The sequence below is a fragment of the Coenobita brevimanus genome, chromosome 88, assembly GCF_032717465.1.
Source record: "Coenobita brevimanus isolate Jiangsu-jjx chromosome 88, ASM3271746v2, whole genome shotgun sequence".
Classification (NCBI taxonomy): domain Eukaryota; kingdom Metazoa; phylum Arthropoda; class Malacostraca; order Decapoda; family Coenobitidae; genus Coenobita; species Coenobita brevimanus.
Window position 1 is genome coordinate 11,227,554 of NC_137041.1, and position 20,503 is coordinate 11,248,056.

General features: G+C 44.3%; 1 protein-coding gene across 1 annotated transcript in view; it reads left to right on the top strand.

Moving 5' to 3' along the window:
- LOC145411252 (endonuclease G, mitochondrial-like) overlaps positions 1–20,503 on the top strand; it is a 312,479-nt gene that overhangs the window by 61,957 nt on the left and 230,019 nt on the right. The gene's annotated exons all lie outside the window — the stretch shown is intronic.

The window sequence follows — 20,503 nt, forward strand, 5'->3', positions numbered from 1 at the left end:
CGGGATTAGGGCGTCGGGCTATAGATAGATAGATAGATAGATATATGATTATTGAAGAAGAAATGCTAGCTTTACAAATTTGGTAATGAAAGTTGAGGAGATTGGCAATGTGGCCGTTGCGATCTGGCAGCTCTGTTTCTCCGACATCAACACTCTCTAACTTCGATTGTGAATAGACACTGGAAACCACACGTGCCTGTTTTTTGTGAATAAACAGTGAATATACTGCAATACCTCGCCTCTAGACCACATGGGAATTTACAGTGTTGTGCAGTGTTAAGAAATTTGAACTTAGAGTGCAAAAGATCAACTGTGGAGTGCAAATTGGCAGTTTATCTGGCGGTTAGAACTGCAGTGGTGCAGTTAAGAACAACGTGCAGTGTTAAACAATTAAAACTCACAGTGCAAAGAATTAAGTGCAGCACAACACCGGATTACTGTATGTGCTTCATGAGCATTTTCACCACTGCCAAAACCTCAGAAAGGCAGCCACAAACGTGATGTAAGAACCCTGGCTGAGGTACAGTCACTTCTAATTCCTCATTCTTTGGTTCCTTTTCATTTATTTCATGCTTTATGTCCATTATTGGTGTGAATAGGGTCTTAAATAGGTTTAAATAGGTGCTATGCATGTCCGGTAGGGAGTTATTTAGATGGCTTTCAAAGTTAGGCTGGGTTAGGGTCTATAAGTACCAGTCCAGTAGGCTGGTGCCCACTATCCGGACAGGACCACTTTTCGGACGTGCCTTTGGCTCTATTACGTCGGATAGTGGAGGGATTACTTTCCATCCTACTGATTTCTTCCTCACTTCTCACCTCCCTCCTCCTCTCAGCCACTTATACTCGCATTACTTTTCATTCTCGTTTTCAACAATTCCTTGAAGTGTTCTCTCCATCTGCTCACTTTTTCTCCTTTCTCCAGTAGCAATGTACACTCGGTAAAAAAAGTATCGGTGCACAACATTGACGAAACATTTTGGATCACGGTACGAAGGTCTCTGAAATATTTGTGTCCAACGTGTTGGGAAGTGTCAAATAACGTCTTCTGAGGTATCCCCTCGCTAAAATATAAATAAACAATCTGAACCTGCTACAGCCAGGCATAACAAGTGACCAACCCTCCCACACAGCCAGCACATGAGTGAATATTTTCAGAAGACATCGAACCCTCTATGCACCGATACCTTTTTTTACCGCATGTACCATTTTTACCTTTCACTTCCCTACTTATTTCTTTATCACCCTGTTTAACTCTTTTTACCTCCTTCCACAACATTTTCATACATTTCCTCCACTTTGTACTCAAATGCTTTCCAAATTCCTCATCCACTCTCATCTTTCTCTTCCTAATCTTTTTGCTCCTCTCCTCTCTTTTATAACTCTCTTCCATCTCTCAACTTCCTCCACACCCCTGTTTCTCATCCACTCACTACATGCATTCTTCTTTTGTGCCACAGCCTGTCTTACCTCTTTATTCCACCATGCTGTTCTTTGCGCCTCCTTTTGACTTCTCTTCACTCCACACACCACCTCACATGGTGCACAGATTTCTTCTGCCAATGTCATACCCTTCACGTCCCCCACCTACTTCAGATCACATTTACCCTATCGCTTCTCCACTTCTCTCTTATATTTTGCCTTTTTTCCTTCCTCTTGCAACCTTTCAACCCTCCATGTATGGACTACGGTACATCCTCCTGTCCTTCCCTTCTCCTACTCCTCCATTTCATTTGAACCTTGACTTTCACCACCATCATGTGGCAGTCAGAAAGTCCACTCCGCCGACCTCTGTATGCTCTTGCATCCATTACACACCATCTCATTCTGTCATTGACACACACATAATCATTCATTGCCTTCCATTTATTCAGTTCACCACCCACCCTTCTTATCACTCGCCACATATACCTGTGGATCATTTTGTGCCTGAAGAGGGTAATGGCTATCACCTATCCCCTCCCTGCACATATGTCCACTATAGCAATGCCATCCTCATCCACTTCTGCAGGCACACCCCACTCTCCAACTCCATCCACCGTCACTTTCCCTACTTTTCCATTCATATCTCCAATTAAAAACACTCTCTCATTCCTTTTAAACTCTTCCATTCATGCTTCCACATTTGTCCAGAACTCTTCTTTCACTCAACTTTCACGATCTTACTCACACACTGTTATCGTAGCTGTCACCGGGGCGTTTCCAAAAATGTTAGATTATAGGGGTTGTAAGAGGAGAGAATTTTCAAGTTGGTCTTGTCGTGGATGGCAGGAGAAAGATGAAGATGAGTCTAGGGTTTGATTGCAGTTTTATTCTCAAGAAGTTATTTTGACATGAGCAGTACTAAGGTGAGAGCGGTTTATGCAAGCTAATTCCGTGTCCTCTACTCTTGCCTTCTCCATCGTGCCTCTTCTCTCTCCTATCGCCTCCTAACTCCTTCTCAGCCTTCCTTGTGCCTTGGCTGTCTGTGGCTCTCTCTCTGCCCCACCTCTCCGATTTTCCCAATATATCACTGGTTGGGTCATGTTCGTGAGCTTGAGTGTGTGTGAGGAACTTTCCACACTTGTGGAGTTTTCCATTAGGTGTCATATTATGCTATGTGCAAAATTCCTTAGCTAGAATCTGCACTGGCTGTTTCCTGCAGCTCTGTCCAGCTTAGGCATGACTTTCTGTAAACCTCTATATCACATATTAACAGCGTGTCACTAGCTATTATGTAGCGTGTTATGATATTTTAGTGCCTTGATATCGCTCGGTCTTGCCAAGCTTTTGTACCCACGACAGCATGCAGTAACAACTTGCATACAACATATTAATGATTGATACATTGATACACATGGTATTCATCACAGTACCCTGGGGGTAGGGGGGGTTTTCAAGAATACTCCCCCAGTATCCCTGCTTCAAGGTGAGTGTTGGCAGAGGATTAGTGCCCCTCCCCAGAAAACAACTAACTAAAAAAACAAACAAGAAGCCTCGGACAAGGACTGACCTAACGATGACGACCCAGGACCGGACAAAGGACTTGGTAATGGCTACATGGAATGTAAGAGGAGTGAATGATGAGGTGAAAGAGAGAGAGATTGTCCAGGTGCTTGAGGGTGCGAAAGTGGATGTATGTGGAATAACTGAAGCAAAGTGGAGAGGAGAAAGTGTGAGAGAATGGGAGTATGGATGGGGTATATGTGCAGGAGTAGGTGAGAATGAGAGGGCAAAGGAAGGAGTATGTATAGTTGTGAGTAAAAGATGGAAGAAGAGCATAAGACAGTATGGATCAGTTGGGTCAAGGATTGTGTAGGTAAAGTTGAAAGTTGGAATACAAATGTGGGCGATTGTGTGTGTGTATGCACCAACGCAAGATTGTGCTAGCAGAGTGAGAGAAGAGTTCTGGACAAATGTGGAAGTGTGCATGGAAAAGTTTGGAAGGTATGAGAGAGTGTTTTTGATTGGTGATATGAATGGTAAAGTAGGGAATGTGAAGGTGGATGGAATAATTGGTGAGTGGGGTGTGCCTGCTGAGATAGATGAGAATGGCAGTGCATTAGTGGACATTTGTGCTGGGAGGGGGTTGGTGATAGCCAATACCCTCTTCAGGCATAAAATGATCCACAGGTATACATGGCGAGTGATGAGAAGGGTGGGTGGTGAACTGAATGAAAGGAAGGCAATGATTGATTATGTGTGTGTGGTTGAAAGGATGCGAAGATGTGTAATGGATGCAAGAGCTTATAGAGGTTGGGGGAGTGGACTTTCTGACCACTGCTTGGTGGTGGCCAGAATTAGGATCCAAGTAAGATGGAAGAATAGAAGAAGGGAAAGACGAGAGGAAGGAGTAGTTGCAAGGAGAGTGGAAAGGTTACAAGAGGATGAGAAAAAGGCAGAGTATAAGAGAGAAGTGGAGGAACAATTGGACAAATATGAATTGGATCAGATGGGGGATGTGGAACGTGTGTGCATGATATTTACAGAAGAAATATGTGCAGCATGTGATGTGGTGTGTGGGAGGAAGAGAAGACGGAGGGGGGTGCAAGGAACAGCGTGGTGGACTGAAGAGGTGAGACAGGCTGTGGCACAAAAGAAGAAAGCATACAATGAATGGATGAGAAATAGGGGCGTGGAAGAAGTTGAGAGACGGAAGAGAGAGTTATATGTAGAAAGAAAGAGAGAGGTGAAAAGATTAGTAAGAGAGAGTAAGAAGAGAGTGGATGAGGAATTTGGAAGGAATTTGAGTGTAAAGTGGAGGGACTGTAAGAAAATGTTCTGGAAAGAGGTGAAGAGAATAAGACAGGGTGGAAGTGAAGTTAGCAGGGGAGTGAAAGATAAAAATGGTTGATTACTGGTGGACAAGGGAGAAGAAGTGAGCAGATGGAGAGAACACTTTAAGGAATTGTTAAACATACAGGATGGAAGTAATGCGAGTATAAGTGGCTGGGGAATGGCTGGGAGAAGGAGGGAGGTGAGAAGACAGGAAGAAATCAGTAGGATTGAAGTTGTGGAAGCAATGAAGAAAGTTAAATTGGGGAAAGCCCCAGGAATTGATGGAGTGTGTGGTGAAATGCTGAAGCATGGGGGAGAGATGGTAGTAGAATTGATGTGGAAGATGTGCAGATTGGCCTGGGAGGAAGGTTGAGTCCTGGAGGATTGGAAGTCAGGTATAATTATTCCCTTGTACAAAGGAAAAGGGGAAAAAGAAGTGTGTGGTAATCATAGGGGCATTTGTCTTCTTAGTATAATAGGAAAAGTGTATGGTAGGATACTTATTGACAGAGTTAGAGAAAGAACAGAGGAATTAGTTGGAGAAGCAGGGAGGCTTTAGGAAGGGAAGAGGTTGTGTAGATCAGATATTCATTCTTAGATCTTTAGTGGAAAAGTTTCTAGAGAAGGGAAAGAAATTGTGTGCGGCTTTCTTGGATTTGGAGAAAGCATATGACAGGGTGGATAGACAAGGATTGTGGAAAGTATTAAGAATATATGGAGCAGATGGGAAGTTTCTGAATGCTGTGAAGAGTATGTATGATGGTGCTAAGGCTCCAGTGCATGTGGATGGTGAACTAAGTGAATTTTTCTCTTTGAATGTTGGATTGAAACAGGGATGTGCCATGTCTCCATGGTTGTTCAATCTGTACATGGATAGGGTAATAAAAGAGGTGCAAGGTAGGGTAGTGGATGTTGGAGTGGCCCTGGTGAGAGAGGATAGTGTTTGGAAACTCCCTGTACTGTTGTTTGCAGATGATACTGTGTTGTTGAGTGAAGACGAAGGGGAGCGCAAGGCTTGGTGGATGAGTTTGAGAGTGTGTGTAAGAAACGGAATCTAAAGGTGAATGTAGGGAAGAGCAAAGTGATGGTCTTTGAGAGAGGCGAAGTCAGTGAATGTACAGCGAGGTTGGATGGTGAGGAATTGGAAAATGTGAGTACGTTTAAGTACTTGGGTAGTGTGATGAGTAAGGATGGAGGTTTGGAAGGTGAAGTGCTTGAAAGGGTACAGCAGGGAAGAAAGGTTGCTGGTTCTTTGAAAGCAGTGATAAGAAACAGGGCAGTGAACTTGAAAGTGAAAAAATTACTACATGACAGTATTGTGGTACCAACTCTAACTTATGGATGTGAACCTTGGACGTTGTTGGAAGGACACAAGTCAAGAGTGAGAGCAGTGGAAATGAGTTATTTGGGAGGAGCCTGTGGAGTCACATGGAGAGACAGGCTGACGAATGAGGATATAAAGGAGCGTTGTGGTGTGGATGTGGATATGATAGAAAGCGTTATGAGGAACACACTGAGGTGGTTTGGCCATGTGGAGAGGATGGAGGGTGAGATACTGACGAAGAGAGTGTATATGAGTGAGGTGGAGGGGAGAAGAGGGAGGGGGAGGCCGAGGATGAGATGGAGGGATGGGGTGGAGAGGTATATCAGAGATGGGGGTGTGAGTTGGGAGCAGGGCAGTGAAATGGCGGGAGAGAGGGCGACGTGGAGGCAATTTGTTTGTGGCCACCCCAAACGGGATTGAGGCGTCTGGCAATAGATAGATAGATAATATATGCAATGGAGTAAATAGATAGTAGTAAAATTGAACATATTGTAGTGATATAGTAGCATAAATGTGTACAGGCAGCTGGTGTACTTTTGCGAGTCTTGCAGATTCGCAGATTGCCCCTCTGTTGAGTGAAGGCTGAATTCAATGGATATGGTGTAAGAAGTTGGAGTAAATATGTAGCTGATGACTTACCAACACTCACATGTGGGCAAGTCTTCAGGTATTTGTGATATTTTATGTTGCTTTCAGGTCCCAGGTATGGTTTATCAGGTACAGTATGTGCACACTTGCTCACAGGGGGTAATATCCGGCTGTAGAGGCATTTAACCCGCCACATGCCAGTGCCATTTTAAAACGGTCTGACATAATTCCGCGGCCAGTGCTAGTGCCGTTTTAAGACGGTTTAATATAAGAAACATCACTGTGACCGCATTTTTCAAGATTCGCGGGTAAAAATTTGCAGGCATGTAAGGTAACTGTTCCTCTACCATCCCCTAGGCTGTCAAGGCCATACACTCACTCACTCCCCCCCTCATGTTCGCTCTGCCTCACTCTGCCTGTTTGCCTCACCCAGTGCTGTACATAGTGAAGGCATTATGTAAATATTTTCATGTAAGTGTAAGTTGTTACTTGAGAGGAGCATGTGGAGTGAGTTGGAGGGACAGGTTGATGAATGAAGAAGTGAAGGAACGTTGTGGGGTAGATGTGGATGTGGTTGAAAATATTAGGAGAAATACACTGAGGTGGTTTGGACATGTGGAGAGAATGGAGAATGAAAGACTGACTAAGAGGGTGTATGTAGGTGAGGTGGAGGGAGGGAGAGGGAGGGGTAGACTGAGGATGAGGTGGAGGGATGGAGTTGAGAGGTATATGAGGGAGGGGGGGGTGAGTTGGGGGGAGGGTAGTCGAATGGTGGGTGACAGAGTGACTTGGAGGCGTTTTGTCTGCGGCCACCCTTTGCGGGATTAGGGCGTCAGGCTATTGATAGATAGATAGTAAGTTGTAAATATTTTCTTGTAAGTGTAAGGACTATATAGTGAAGTCAAGTTGTAAATACCTTCTTGTAAGTGCCAGAACTGTACGTAATGAAGTCAGATTATACCCATCTTCAAGTAAGTGTAAGATTATGCATTCACAGTGAGAAAGACATGCAAATTGTGATAGATGCTGAAGTAATAAGTAATCAGAAAAGTGTACTGAACATTGCTATACCTTCCCAGCATATATACCTGAGTATACCTTACATAGAAAACGGCTTTCTCTCACGTACATGGTGAGTGTGAGAGAGCAGCTATACCTCTACACGAGTATGCAGGACTCAATAAAATCCATTTCTGAGCCTCGGTGAGCATTTTAATTGCAAAATTTGTTGTTTCCTCATCAAAATCTATCATTTTAGCTCCCAAAAAAGGGTTGAAAAATGGCCGGCACTAGGGTGACTCATAGGGCTAAAAATAGCCGGCACACGGCCGGTTAAGGGAGGGCGCACCAAACATTTGCAGAAAATCCACATGCGCGGGGGGTCTCTGTTGCCTAACCCCCACGTATGTGGAGGGCCGTCTGTATGTACAACAGACATACTGTTTGCATATATTTATGCAATGGTAATATAGCCAGATCATTACATTACATATGGTGTTATGCCTATAGTAATACCTAATATTACACTCAACTTGTCTGATGATTAAGTGAAATACATACTATACTGTAAATCTGGTAACACAGAATTAACAGAACATTGTAGTTACATCGTATGAATGTAATTGTTACATAATTCTAGTGTTAATTGTAGTAATATTGTATCCATCCATCCATCATCCAATCCTATGTTGCCTCATGAAGAGTGTAGGAGCCCGGGGCTAAGCAAGTTGGTCCTGACATTTAAGATGACAGTGACCAGCCGCACTCATTCCTGAGTGGCATTACGTGAGCAATAAACCCCAACCATCCCTTGGATATAAACCTGCACCCGCTCAATCTGATAGAAGTGCCGTAATTACCCACTGAACCACCGGGCGCCATAATTTGGTGTTATGGTTGCCACCCAGCATTGTAAATAGTTTCCTGGTGTACAGGATACCATTTGGCTTGTCACTCAGTGTAGAGTCACCCATATATGTCCATGAATTTTCCCTGTTGCCTGATAACCGGATAACTGGGATTGTACTGATTGTACTGTATGTATATACAGTAATCCCTCTAATATCCGGACGCCCAATAATCGAACATCCCCACTAACCGAACCTTATCGTCCTGGGATCAAACATTCCCAAAATGGTCCGAAAATCCAAAAAAATTGGGAAAAAAATCGATTTTTTGCCGTCCGTAATTTGAACTTGCCGCGCGCGCCGCGTGAGAGCATTGTTTTGGTTCGTCATTCCTCCGACGTCCGATAGAGCGCCGCTGCATCCTCCCCACTTCCCGCCTGTCTCTCACCGCGACAAGACCTACGCTCTTCGTCATGGCTGCCCACGTGCTCGCTTTTGTGGTGGTGCCGTACTTGCTGCAAGGCCTCCTGCTGCTCTCTGCCCTACTCTTAGTGTGTGTGATGATGGCCCCGCCTCCTGAGAAAAGGAAGAGAGTGGTGTTGACTCTGGAGAAGAAACGGGAGATATTGGAGAAGGTTGATGCGGGTTGGTCTTCCTCTCGCATTCTCCGCGAGTTCAACCTGGCCCGGTCGACTTTGTTTGATATCAAGCGTTCCCGAGACAAGCTCATGCAGTACACGGCTGACTTCTCGTCGAGAAGCAAACGCAACGTGGAGAGGAAGGTTATGTTTACTCCCAAGTATGCAGAGATCGACCGCTCCACGTTGATTTGGTATCGACAGCAACGTGCAGCTGGTGTGATGGTACGTGGAACGGAGCTGAAGGCTGCTGCTGAGAAGTTTGCAAGGCTTCACGACGCCCTAGACTTCAAGGCATCCGAGGGTTGGCTCTTCGCGTTCAAGTTGCGACATGGCCTTACTAACCGTAAAGCACATGGCGAAGCATTGGACGCTAACGAGGATGGAGTGGACGAGTTTCGGCACAAGGTGAAAGGCTTGATCGACAGGGAGGGCCTCACTCTCGGTCAAGTCTATAACGCTGACGAAACTGGCCTATTCTATCGCTCGGTGCCAACGAACACTCTCGCCGATGAGACGGAGAAGCGTGTACCTGGCCGCAAGCTTTCTAAGGAACGGATATCTGCTTTGTGTTGTGCCAATGCTAACGGCATGCACCGGCTTAAGCCCGTTATTGTTGGCCGTGCAAAGCAGCCTCGGTGCCTTCGTGGGGTGATGGATGTCCTTCCTGTCGTATGGTACCATTCTTTGAAAGCATGGTTCACAGCTGTGATTTTCAAAGACTGGTTTCACCATCACTTCGTCAAGGAGGTCATACATTACCAGACGAAGACACTGGGAATTCCTCGCGACCAGGTAAAGGCTCTCCTTCTCCTCGACAATGCACCTGCCCACCCGTGCGACAAGGACTTGGTTGCTGAGAATGGCCGTATTAGGTGCATGTTTCTGCCACCTAATACGACTGCTCTCATTCAACCAATGGACCAAGGAGTGATCGTGGCAACAAAGCGCCTGTACCGTCGGAAGTTCCTGGACGAGGTGATGGTGGTTCTCGAGGACGAGGACGAGCGCAGGGAAGGACGTGACACTCGAGGCAAGCGGACTTTGGAAAACCTTCGCCGCTACAACATCAAGTCTGCGCTGTACAACTGGGCTAGTGCATGGAAGGAAGTCCCTGTGAAAACTCTTGAAAATGGTTGGTCTCGTCTGCTTCTCGGAACAGATGTGGAGTACGATTTCCTAGGGTTTGACGTGGATGACTTCCATGCACGGCTACGTACGCACGGCGACGATGTTGATATGGACGATGTTCGTGAGTGGTTGGACGACGACGAGGGCGATCCTGGGTATCAGACGTTGTCTGATATCGAGATCGCGTCTTCGGTTGCTGGTGTCAGTCCCGAACTTGAAGATTCCGACGACGAAGGCGATGATGATGCAGACTCCGCCCAGCAGGACACTACTCCAGCCATCCCCAAGCTGAGTGCACTCCGGGAACATCTAGAGTTCGTCCTAGACTACCTGGAACACCCGGACTGCGACAGGGAGATGGGGCCCTTGGGACTCGTGGAGGAAGTGCGTGCTTTCCGGCAGCGCATCATCAATCGCCAGAATCGTCGGTCCTTGCGTCAGTCAACGATTGACAGTTTTTTCAGGCCCGTGACCCCCGCTGTGCCAAGCCCTGGTTCCACTCCGTTGCCTCCCCAAGACAGGCCCTCATGCTCCGAGCCACAGCCCAGCACATCAGCTACAGTGGAGTCACCGCTCGACGTGAGTTTGCGGCTGTCTTCAGAGTCTTCTGTAGTCGGTACGCCATCACCACTACCCACCGATGCACCCCTTGGACGCCTGCCAGTGATACTCTCGGGCTCTGACAGTGAATAAACAGCAAGAACTTCTCCACTAGACCACACGGGAATTTTGAGTGTTGTGCAGTGAAAAACGGTGTGTTGTGTTAAGGTTTTCAAGTTGGGAGAAAAGACTAAGTAGAAAAGAAATTTAACGTAACTAACCTTCTTTGTTTTGGCTTTGGAAACTTAAAAAAACTTGGGAAAAGTTAATGTGCAACACTTAAATTTAATGGAACATTATTTGGACTAAAGTGAACACTGTGAAAAGAACGGACTTCTGTGTGTTAGTGACTAAGTTCAGTGCAAGACTTCAGGAAGAGTGTAGTGCAAGTGCTTCAGGAAATCGTTCTTACTGTCAGAGTCCGAGAGGAGGCGGTTATTCATCGAGGTGGCCAGGGACTTGCTGTAAGTAGCCAAAATGTTTCATGTTGTACTATTTTCCATACTATATTTACCAGAATGTTTCATATTGTATTTTTTCCCATACTATACTTACCAGAAAGTGTCATACTGTACTTCTTTCCATACTAAACTTACCTCATGCATGTGCAGTAGGAATGTGTTTTTCAGAGTTCGGTTAGGTTCGGTTAGGTTAGGTTCGGTTAGAGTCCATAAGTACCAGAATGTTTATTAATGTATGAACATACTTCTAAACCCACATTTTATGTGTCTATTGCATTTATTTCAGTCATTTATGTGCCTTATTGGTGTGATTTGGGTGTTAAATAGGTGCTATGCATGTCCGGAGGGAGTTGTATAGGTGTTTCTCTGTGTTAGGGTCCGTAAGTACAAGTCCATAAGCTGGGGCCCAATATCCGGACAAAACCAATATCCGAACCTACCGATGGCTCTATTGATCCGGATATTGGAGTGATTACTGTACACACACACGCACACACGAGGTGCTACCCAAAAGTTCCAGTAATTTGAATATTGTAGGAAAGTAAGTTACCTTACCTTCTAGTTCTCACTGCCACCTTTGAAGTAGTCCCCTTGGGCATGTATACAGTGGTCCCAGCATTTTTTCCACGAGTCCATCCATCCCTAGAATGCTTCAGTTGTGATGGTCTTGAACACCTACTGTACTTCTGTCTGGATCTCCTCAATGGTGTCAAATCGACGCCCTTTCAGTGGTTATTTCAGCTTGGGAAACAGGAAAAAGTCGCAGGGGGCAAGATCAGGTGAATAGGTTGGGTGGGGAGTGACTACCGTGTTAGTGGAAGTCAGGAACTGCCGGACAACAATTGATGCGTGGACGGGGGCATTGTCATGATGCAGGTTACTGTATGTAAATATATATATATATATATATATATGTACATATACAGTATATATATATATATATATATATATATATATATATATATACATGTATGTATATACAGTGGAACCCCGGAATTCGTACGCCTCTCTACTCGTACAACTTGGTTTTCATACAGCTTTTTCGCCCAAAAATCGCTCCAGTTTTTGTACAGTGACCCGTTATTCGCACTAAAAGATGCGGCGTCGTAGGTGCCACATGGTCGCCAGTCTGGCTTTGTCTTCCGCCAGCTATGCATTAGTCATACAGGCTCGATTAAACTTTATGATGAATTTCGTATTTTCGATAGAAAATTGTACATAATCATGGGCCCTAAGAAGATTAGTGAGTCAGCAGGAGCTAGAAGTAAAGCAGTGAGAACAACAACTGAGCTGAAAAAAGAATTCATTGCAAAGTTTGAAAGTGGAACCCGTGTCTCCGATCTTGCCATTCATTATAGTGTGGCGAAATCTATCGTTTCATCCATACTAAAAAGCGGATTAATGCAAATTACATTGTTTCTTATGGAAAAAAACGATTCGGTTTTCAAACAATTCGCAACTCGTGCAGCCTCCAGGAACAAATTGTGTACTGTACCAATTCCGGGGTTCTACTGTATATATATACCGGTATTTATATATAAGTAATCCCTCTAATATCCGAACGCCTAATATCCGAACATCCCCACTAACCGGACATAGTCGTCCCGGGATCCAATATTCCCAAAATGGTCCGAAAACCGCAAAAAAATTGAAAAAAAAAAGATTTTTTCCCGCCCATAAATTGAAATTGGGGCATTGGGCGTGGGACAGCTTTGTTGTGGCGCGTCATTCCTCCAACGTCCGCTAGAGCGCCCCTACATCCTCCCCACTTTCCGCCTGTCTCTCGTCGCAAGTGCACGCTCGTCGTCGTGGCTGCCCACGTGCTCGCTTTTGTGGTGGTGCCTTACCTGCTGCAGGCACTCCTGCTGCTCTCGTGCCTCTCCTTCGTGTGTGTGATGATGGCCCCACCGCCTGAGAAGAGGAAGAGAGTGGTGTTGACTCTTGAGAAGAAGCGGGAGTTATTGGTGAAAGTAGATGCGGGGTGGTCTTCTTCTCGCATCCTCTGCGAGTTCAACCTGGCCCGATCTACTTTGATATTAAGAGATCCCGAGACAAACCATGCAGTACACGGTTGACTTCTCGTTGAGAAGCAAACACAACGTGGAGAGGAAGGTGATGTTTACTCCCAAGTTTGCTGAAGTCGACCGCTCCACGTTGATTTGGTATCAACAGCAACGTGCTGCTGGTGTGATGGTACGTGGTACGGAGCTGAAGGCTGCTGCTGAGAAGTTTGCCAGGCTTCGCGACGCTCTAGACTTCAAGGCATCCTAGGGTTGGCTCTTCTCGTTTAAGTTACAGCATGGCCTTACCAACCGTAAAGCTCATGGCGAAGCTTTGGACGCTAACGAGGATGGAGTTGACGAGTTTCAGCACAAGGTGAAGGGCTTGATCGACAGGGAGGGCTTCACTCTCGGTCAAGTCTACAACTCTGATGAAACTGGTTTATTCTATCACTCTTTGCCAACGAACACTGTAGCCGAGGAGACGGAGAAACGTGTACCTGGCCGCAAGCTCTCCAAGGAACGGATATCTGCTGTGTGTTGGGCCAATGCTAAAGGCATGCACCGGCTTAAGCCCGTTATTGTTGGCCGCGCAAAGCAGCCTCAGTGTCTTCGTGGGGTGATGGATGTCCTTCCTGTCGTCTGGTACCATTCTTTGAAGGCATGGTTTACAGCCCAGATCTTCAAAGACTGGTTCCACCGCCATTTCGTCAACGAGGTCATACATTACCAGACGGAGACACTGGGAATCCCACACGACCAGGTAAAGGCCCTCCTTCTCCTCGACAATGCCCCTGCCCACCCGTGCGACAAGGACTTGGTGGCTGAGAATGGCCAGATTAGGTGCATGTTTCTGCCACCTAATACGACTGCTCTCATCCAACCAATGGACCAAGGAGTGATCGTGGCAACAAAGAGGCTGTACCAAAGGAAGTTCCTGGACGAGGTGATGGTTGTTCTCGAGGACGAGGACAGGGAGGGACGGGACACGCGAGGCCAGCGGACTTTGGAAAACATTCGCCGCTACAACATCAAGTCTGCAGTTTACAACTGGGCCAGTGCATGGAAGGAAATCCCTGTCAAGACTCTAGAAAATGGTTGGTCTCGTCTGCTTCTCGGAACAGATGTGGAGTATGATTTCCTAGGTTTTGACGTGGATGACTTCCATGCACGTCTACGTACGCATGGCGACGATGTTGATGTGGACGACTTGCGTGAGTGGTTGGATGACAACGAGGGCGATCCTGGGTATCAGACGTTGTCTGATATCGAGATCGCATCTTCAGTTGGTGGTGTCAGTACCCAGCTTGAAGATTCCAACGAGGACGGCGACGATGATGTGGACTCCTCTCAGCATGACACAACTCCAGCCATCCCCAAGCTGAGCGCACTCCGGGAACACCTAGAGTTCGTTCTGGACTACCTGGAACACCCGGACTGTGACAGGGAGATGGGGCCCTTGGGACTTGTGGAGGAAGTGCATGCTTTCAGGCAGAGCATCATTAATCGTCAGAATCGTCGTTCCTTGCGTCAATCAACAATTGACAGTTTTTTCAGGCCTGTGACCCCCGTTGTGCCCAGCCCTGGCTCCATTCCGTTGCCTTCCCAAGACAGGCCCTCATGATTCGAGCCACAGCCCAGCACATCAGCCACGGTGGAGTCACCGCTCGACGTGAGTTTGCGTCTGTCTTCAGTGTTATCTACAGTGGGTACGCCATCACCATGACCCAGCGACGCACCCCTAGGTCACCTGCCGGTGATACTCTCGGACTCTGACAGTGTATAGTCGCCAAGAACTTCTCCACTAGATCACACGGGAATTTACAGTGTTGTGCAGTGAAAAAAACAGTGCATTGTGTTAAGAATTTACAGTTGTGAGTGAAAAAACAAACAATTTTTGGACTAAATTTAATGTAAATAGACTTGCGTGTTTTTGCTTTAGAAAATGGTTATAAGAGTGGAAAGACTTAAAGTGCAGAGTGCAACACTTATTAAGTTACAATGGAGCATGAGTTAGACAAGAGTGCGCACTGTGAAGAGAATGGACTTCTGAGTGCGAATGACTAAGTTCAATGCAAGACTTCATGAACAGTGTACTGCAAGTGCTTCAGGAAATCCTTCTTACTGTCAGAGTCTGAGAGGAGGCGGTTCTTCATCGAGATGGCCATGGACTTGCTGTAAGTAGGCAGAATGTTTCATACTGTACTCTACTGTATTTTCCATACTATACTTACCTCAAACACCTCATTTCACCCTTTTATGTCCCTTATTGGTGTGAATATGCTGTGTCTTAGGTGCTATGCATGTGCAGTAGGGAGGTGTTTTTCTGAGTTAGGCTTGGTTAGGGTCCTTAACTACCAATCCAGGAGCCAGGGATTTGTAAGTACCCAGAATGTTGAATATTGTATGAACCTACCTCAAAAACCTCATTTTATGCTTCTTTTGCATTTATTTCAGTCTTTCATGTCCCTTATTGGTGTGATTTGGGTCTTAAATAGGTGCTATGCATGTCCAGAGGGAGTTGTATAGGTGTTTTTCTGAGTTAGGGTCCATAAGTACAAGTCCAGAAGCTGGGGCCCAACATCCGCACAGGACCACTATCTGGACCTGCCTATGGCTCTATTATGTCGGATATTGGAGGGATTAATGTACACATATATATATATATACAGTATATATATATATATATATATATATATATATATATCTATCTATCTATATATATATATATATATATGTGTATGGATATATATGTTTATATATATATATACAGGTAACTCGCACGGAACACGATCTCACGGAATGCGCTTGCAATTATACCCGGTAAGGGCTGGGATACATATAAGACAACGTAAGATTAAAGAACCATTATGAAAACTACAAATTAACGCAGGAGAGGCCTTTGAAAGATCAAATCCTCGAACGTCACCGCAGCGCGCGGTTTGTTTTGATTACGTGACGATCTAGGCGGGAAATTATTCAGTGAGTGAGACATTCCCGAGTACAGTAGCACAGTATTTGTAAGTTAAATATTTACAGTACTGTACTGTTCTGGTAAGTTTATGTGCAACTTAAAGTACTATTAAATAACGTTAAAGCAAGAAATAAAGTCTTATAACCAGTTTACCTGATAGGCGTCAGAATATTGCCTTTTTTATTTGTTCATTTTTTCCACAGTACTGTACAGTATTTGTAAGTTAAATATTTACTGTTCTTGTATGTACTGTACTTGTAAGCACTTAAATAAAGTTAAATCATTAAATAAAGCCTTGTAACCAGTTAACCCAAATTATATGATTACTCATGATCGGCGTCGGAATATTGCCTTTTTTGTTTGTTCGTTAAACTATTACTGTACTGCTCTTCTACAGTACTGTATTTGTAAGTTAAATATTTACTGTTCTGGTATGTACTTGTAAGCAATTAAAGCATTATATAAAGCCTTGTAACCAGTTAACCTGATTTATATGATTACCCATGATCGGCGTCGGAATATTGCCTTTTTGTTTGTTCGTTAAAGACTTGCTGTACAATTTTTCCACAGTACTGCATTTCTAAGTTAAATATGTACTGTTCTGGTATGTACTTGTAAGTTAAAGCACTCAAAAAAGATAAAGCATAAAATAAAGCCCTGGTACCAGTTAACCTGATTTATATGATTACCTATGATCGGCGTCGGAATGTTTCCTTGTGTTTACGTACAGTATTTGTGTGTTGAAGTTTTGCTGTGGAGTACTGTATTTGTGAGTTATAACATTAAATAAACTTTCTAACCACTTAAAGTGCTTTCTAGTGATTACCAGTGACAGATAACAGCAAAACAACACATTTGGGGGGTCTAGGGAGCAAAATACGGAGTAGTTTAAATATACGCGATTTCGCACCTAACACGGCACGGTAGGAACGAAACCCACGTGTTCCGTGCGAGTTTCCTGTATATACTGTATATATATATATATATATATATATATATATATATATATATATATATAATTTATAAATATGTATACAGTATTGTATATGAAAAAAGGGTGCTATATTATGTGAAAGCAAACCAGTGTAAACACATTTCATGCAGCCCGTGAGTGGTAAATGCGCATCACAGCTTCATTTTTTTTTTTTTTTTTAATGTGAGGAAGAAGGAACCAAAGGCAATGAGCCCACAAAACTGTTCCTTCCAAGAGAAAAACAAAATACAAGAGAGAGCCAAATTCAAGATCCATTTCTTTCGAGATGCCTTGACACACTGCGTTTGAAAGACTGGAGATCATAGGAAGCAGGAAATACAGACAGAGGGAGACAGTTCCAGAGTTGACCTGTTGCATAAATGAAGGACTGGGAGTAACAGTTAACTCTTGCATTAGAGAGTTGGACAGAAAAGGGGTGAGAGTTTGCTACTAGACGGATGCTACGCACCCGTCGTAGAAGTGGAGGAATGCATGCAGACAGTTCAGAGGAACAGTGACCATTGAAGTAGCGATAGAAAAGAGATAAAGATGCAACATTGCGGCGAAGAGACAGAGGTTGAAGGGAGTCAGTAAGAGACGGAAAGTTAATGAGACGAAAAGCCTTTGACTCCACCCTATTGAGAAGAGCTGTATGTGGGGAGCCTCCCCACACATGAGAGTTGTACTCCACACAGAGGCGGCTAAAGTCACTGTATAGAGTCAACAATTGCGCAGGGGTAAAGAAGGAACGGAGTCAGCTTAGCACACCCAATCGCTTGGAAGCAGATTTTACAAGAGATGTAATATGATCTTTCCAAGACAAGTCCCGAGCAATTGAAACCCCAAGCATGTTCAACGATGATGCAGGATTAAGTTGAGTATTATTAAACATAAGTGGGTATACCTCTGGAAGATTTTGTTGCGTTGATAGGTGCAAAAACTGAGTCTTTGATGCATTAAAAACAACCAGATTATTTTTACCCCAGTCAGAGATACGAGCCAAGTCAGACATTAGCTGTGCCATAGCCTCATCCTTTGCCTGTTGAAGTAACTGCTGAGATGAACGTTGTGGGAATCGAATGGAAAGGTGAAGGGTGGAGTCATCAGCATATGAGTGGATAGGGCTAGATGTACAGCTTAGAAGGTCATTGATGAATAAAAGGAAGAGAGTTGGTGATAGGACAGAGCCCTGAGGAACACCACTGTTAATAGATCTAGGAGAAGAACGATGGCCGTCTACAACAGCGGCTATAGAACGACCAGAAAGGAAGCTAGAAATGAAGGCACAGATAGAAGGATAGAAACTGAAAGAGGGCAGTTTGGAAATTAAAGATTTATGCCAGACTCAATCGAAAGCCTTTGAGATCTCAAGTGCAATGGCAAAGCTTTCGTCAAAGTCCCGAAAGGAGGATGACCAGAAGTCTGAAAGGTAGGTGAGAAGATCGCCTGTGGAGCATCCCTGACGGAACCCATACTGATGATCAGAAAGAAGGTTGTGATAGGAAAGATGCTTTAAAATAATTCTATTAAGAATAGACTCAAAAACTTTTGAGATACAGGATGTTAAAGCAATTGGACGATAGTAAGAGGGTTGGGAATGGTCACCCTTCTTTAGGACTGGCTGAATGAGAGCAAACTTCCAGCAAGAAGGAAAGGTACAAGTTGACAGACAAAGGCGGAAGAGTTTGCCTAGGCTGGGTGTAAGCACAGAAGCACAGTTCTTGAGAACAACAGGAGGGACTCCATCAGGCCCATATGCCTTATTAGTACTGAGGCCAGCAATGGCAGAAAATACATCAGCTGAAGAAATTTTAATGTTAGCCATGAGGAAGTCAGAGGGGGGAAGTGATGGAGGAACAGCACCGGAATCGTCTAAGGTGGAATTGGAGGAGAAAGTCTGAGTGAAGAGATCTGCTTTATCAGTAGAAGAAATAGCTACAGAGCCATGAGAGTAGAAAAGAGGAAGGAAGGATGATGAGGTAAAGTTGTTAGAAAGATTTTTGGCAAGGTGCCAGAAGAAGCGGGAAGAGTTCGAGTTAGAGAGTTGAGAGCATTTAGTACGGATGAAATTATTTTTAACAGAGCGAAGAACAGATTTAGCACGTTTCCGGGCAGAAATGTATGAGATGTGATTCAGGGGTGGGTTGGCTCCGCTACCTTTTATAGGCCCTCTCCTTGTTGCAGACAGCATTAGAACAAGCGTGAATAACCTGCCCTGTCCCGGAGACGTGAATTCATGTCCTCACATGATGTGCACTCATATCCCGGAGACCTAAATTAACGCGGTAATATTGCAAGGTCCCTAATTTGCACAATTTTTAATTTTCGCGAGTGATTTTTAGCACGTATACATGGGACACCTTCCTCTATTCCTATACAAGATGCCAAGCAGGGACAATGCCTTACACCACATAACCTCTCCCCCCATCCCCTGCACGCCATTGTCTCGGCAATTCACCTGTTACCAGTGACCTGGCCAATAAAGACATTCAGGGCCAGAGTGATTCCCCAATCGATGACAATGTGGAGGACAAAGTTTACATAGCATTAGAGGAAGAAACAGTCAGAAATGATGATCAGGTAATGTGGCAAAAAAAGGTCAAGAATGGTGATGAGTTAGTGAGTGAAACAATGCTTATAATGCCTATATTACTGTTTGGAAACTAATACAGGTTATCCCTTAATTCACGCGAACTTTTTTCACGCGATTTCGGTTATCCACGAATTTTTCGTACAATAATTAAAACAAAATTATAGTATTCAAATAAGTAATTTCAATATACAAGAGAAATAAATAAAATATAAAAAATGCCTACCTGCTGCCCATGTGCACACATATATGTATGTGTGTGTGTGTGTATGTGTGTGTGGGAGCCTGGGAGATTGGTCTACCACGCACCACACAGTCAGTTTGAATCTGACGGTCGAATCATGCATGACTTCCAAATCGTTATTTGTGGCTTATTTTTCTGCCTTCCAGTAATTGCTTGCCTTGTCTGTCAACATGGGGCATAAGCGTAGTGCTAGTGATGCGTGTGGTAACACACCAAAACTGACTTGTAAAGTGATGTTGCTGACAGAGAAAGTTAAAGTGTTGGACAAACTTCAGGGAGGAGTGTCGGCGACAATTCTCCGTCAGGACGATTCCCTGTCATTTATTTACATACCAGTGTATTTAGCAAGTACAGTACACTAGTTTTTTACTTATATGAGTTATAAAATCCCCTTGAAAATTAGTTATTAAAGTATTAATTAATCAATAATAAGTATATTAATAGAATGACAGGGAATTGTCCATGTTTTGACGGTGAATTGACTTGATGGTGAATTGTCTCAGAACCGTATGTTTGATGTGAGTCAACTGTTCATACAATAAAGAAGGAGAACGTAGCATACGGAAGACAGTGAGGGCTAGTGCACCAGACTGCTAAAGTGTCTCCACCTACGCCTGTGAATTGTCTTGTAACCGCATGTTTGGGGTGAATGAGTCAACTGTTCATACAATAAAGAAGGCAGAATGTAGCATACAGGAGGCAGTGAGGGCTAGTGCACCAGACTGCTGAAGTGTCTCCACCTACGCCTGTGCTTGTCAGGTTTCAGTTTTAAATTTGTTACATTTTTGTTGTTTTTAATACTTAATGCTAGTTTATAAGGTGTATGTAGTGCATAAACAGTATTATTCAGATGTAATATACGTATAGACATGCGTAATT